General features: G+C 35.0%; 1 pseudogene; it reads right to left on the bottom strand.

Annotated features, from left to right (window-relative positions):
• Positions 1-654: 654 nt before the first annotated feature.
• On the bottom strand, positions 655-2,942 carry LOC129290906 (probable WRKY transcription factor 46; annotated as a pseudogene).
• Between the last annotated feature and the right edge of the window lie 694 nt (positions 2,943-3,636).

Here is a 3,636-nt window from a genome sequence, read left to right on the forward strand (position 1 = left end):
ACTATATAGACAATACAATTTGAAGCACTACTACTCACATAATTTTAAATATGGCAAAACTTTTCCAACCTAACAAAATTAACTACCATAAGTGTAGTAATGAAATATTAAAAAGGTATAATTAAAATGTGCATCTCATGTACGGCCACATTCTTTATGTTTCCCTATCTGACTAATCATTAAAAAAAAAACTAAGATATTGTATACTTTAAATCCTTAATTTTACACAAGATTTTATTTTGATCCCTCAATTTTAAAAAATATATTTTAATTATTTATCTTAACCTGTCAATTTCATCACAAAAAAATTTTACATTAAATTTTTAAATATTGATAAAACATTCTCAAATATTGACTTATTAAATTTAATTTTTAAAAAAAACAATGGTCAGCACAAAAATTAATTATTTAAAACTAATTATATTAGGGCTAAAGGACTAAAAAATATTTTATAAAATTAAGATATTAAAATAAAATCTTATGTAAAGTTAGAAGATCAAAAGTATTCTTTAGCCAATTTTTTTAAAAGTGATTAATTTAAAATATTAAACAAATAATAAAAAAAACAAATTTCTTATGTTTAACTAGCTAAATTAAATTCATTTTTCAAAAAAAAAAAAAAGGTCAACCAAACCGCCAAGGAGGAAGGAAAAATGAAGCAGAGAAATCGGATGGTAATAGCGATAATGGGCTCGGGCCTACAATAATAATAAGCCCAATACATCAATAGCCGTCCAACATATTGGATGTTGTTGAATTTCTTGTTACAAAACTCTTGAATTGAGCAAGAAGAGTTCGAGCAAGATTATGATCTCAAGAATCTTGAAGTAAATAAAGAAATGCATAGAAATCCTTCTATTCTACAATTTCTAGCCGTATTGGAGCTACAACAAGACACGCCTCACTTAAAAACAGGTACACATATTACACAATTACAACGTACAGGAAGGAAAACTCTCTTGACCAGCATCATATTCACAGTCGTCAATTCATTTCTTGACACGACTCATAATTCATATGATCTTCTTCCTGGTCAGGATCCACAAATCACTAGGAGAGACTTGCAGCTTCTTTTCGTCTCTCGGACTTGAACTATGAAGAGACAAATTCGTAAGTGTTGAAAGGGAAGGTGGATTGAAAATCTGCCTTATCAAGCAAGACATCCAAATCTAACAGAGGGGAATTGGTCACCGAGGCTGGGGCTGAAACTATCTCAGTCACTCCAGATTCTGAACTCTGCACGTTTTGCCCTATACCTGCACTTCCCAAATGACACGGTGACAGAGAGAAAGGTTTGATTCCGAGGTTGACGGGGAAATGAAATCAGGAGACATGTTTTCAATGAACTGGTTATCAGATGTTGTCGGAAATCCGGTCGATGTCGGGAAAATGTCCTCCATTTTGACCTCAAGTTCTGGCTCATAATTGAAGAATGTCATGAGGGATTGTTCTATCTCCTCCTCCTCTCCTCCTGCTGAGATTGGTAATCTCTTTTTTGGTGTTGATGATTATGATGGTTTCTCCATGACCATCTTTGCCTTCGATGATGCCACCTTGTTAAAACAGGATGCCTGGTTGTTGCAGGTATGTCTTCCTCTGTAGGTCACATGGAATATTGTTGGATCTTCATCAGACCTCTGAACTTGTTTTGTTGCAAGACAACCTTGTAAATTTCTGTGAGTGCATCTGTAGTATCCCCTGCAATACAAAGCCACTCTCTGTGTCAGGTACTCACATGGTATGATCTTTGTAAATATAACAATATATAAGTATAATTACAATAAAATAGCGTTACTGCATTCTGTTTTATGACAAGAACGGGGAACAGGACAGCTTTGTTCTCGTGCTCTTAATAGCTCTTGACGCTAAAGTGGCAGGCCCAAAAATAGAGAATAAATCAAAGTTGGGGGGTATTTGTGTCCTTCACTCTCTTCCCTTATCCTATGAGTTGAGAGTTTGGCTGCATTATCTGTGCGCGCGTGTGTGTGTACGGAGTTTTTTAATGCTTAAAGGGGCAAGAGCTACCCAACTCATACATAGACCACCAACCATGATACCTTGCATTCAAGTTCTGCAATTTCGGGTAAATTGTGAAGTGTTTTGAAATGATAAACTTTTATCAAAATGGGCATCACCTAAAAATGCCGAATCGGATTGTAATGTAAGGAATTTATGCAGAGAAAGTGGTTACGAATTATGATTCTAACCTAGGAAATTTAGCCCCGAGGATATTCTTCTGGCCATATTTTCTCCAACTGTATCCATCATCCAAGGAACCCTCAATCCCTGTTCTGGAGCAAACCTCACGTCGTCTGTCCATCTGGGCATGATCTTCCTGCAGATCAGATCAAAAACACCTTAAGAATCACAGGTGGGAGGCACGACAGAGCCCAAATTTGAAGTAGGAGTATGAACTTTGGTACCTTTTCTTGTAGATATCTCTGTGATGGTCTTCCCGGTCCAAGACCCCACACGAGGGACTCCCACCAGCAATGGCGGGATGAGCCTCTGCCACATTCTGTCCACAAGCAAGAATGTTGAGGGCTTTGTCATAAGAAGAGAGTATTTTGTCAATCAAGAAGCCATTCGCCTGAGGAGAAGAAGAGGTAAACATAGTGGCAGAGCAAGCTAGCAAGCTCCTTCCCCAGGTTGAGCTCTTTGATCAAACTGAGTTGGCCCTCCTCCTCCATGGTCAGAAACACGCAAGATGAACTTGAAGTGCGAGGCTTAAATAAAAGAGGGAGTATCCAAAAAGGAAGTGAAGTAGGTGAATTGCGGGGAACAAGAGGAAGGAGGCGGAAACCGAGTGGACAAGAGAGGATTGAGAGAGAGAGATGGCTGGGAAGAAGGCGAGAGGAAGAAGGGGTTATAAAGAAATGGGAAATGAGAAGGAAATGAGACGGGGGATTGACCTGACGAACGGAGACAAAACAAACCGAGTAAATTTATTTCTGTTCCTCTGATGCGGGTCCTTACTCCTATGCCTCTCAAATCTTTTCCCTTAACTTTGGACTCAATATAAAACTATATCTTAATTAACGCGGATTCATTCATTCAATCACACATCACCAACCCAAACATTGACTAATATGGCATCAACATTACTACCGTAATACAAATTGTCAGTAAACTCTTAAAACAAAAAAAAAAAAGTAATGACAGTTAGATTTTTTATAAAATATTTTTAAATATAAATTATAAATATTAATTTTAAAAAGTTGTAAACTAAAATTTCAACCCCAAGTTGAGAGTTATATTTAAAATTTATATTTAATTATTATTATTATTATTTGTAACTGAAATTACTGAATTCTCAATCATTGAAATTCATATTTAATTTTAGACTAGTGTACTTTAACTTTCCTTTCTTTTTAATATATTGATCCTTTTCATAAAAAAGAAATTAATAATTATTTTTAAAAAAAAATTATTGAGACGTAACTGTTATTAATTATCTCTTTTGAGATTTCACTATCATTCTCCTTATATAATACTCGATGTCAATGTAAAATTATATTTATATTAGTAGTAGCAAATACTCTCTTTGTTTAAAAATGTAAGGCATTTTTTGAGGGATTGAATGTTAAAAAATATAAGACATTTTTAATCTTTCGAGGTGTAATCATTACCTTTTTT

This window comes from Prosopis cineraria, unplaced genomic scaffold, assembly GCF_029017545.1.
Source record: "Prosopis cineraria cultivar Desert tree isolate PC_DT_omini unplaced genomic scaffold, ASM2901754v1 PC13, whole genome shotgun sequence".
NCBI lineage: Eukaryota > Viridiplantae > Streptophyta > Magnoliopsida > Fabales > Fabaceae > Prosopis > Prosopis cineraria.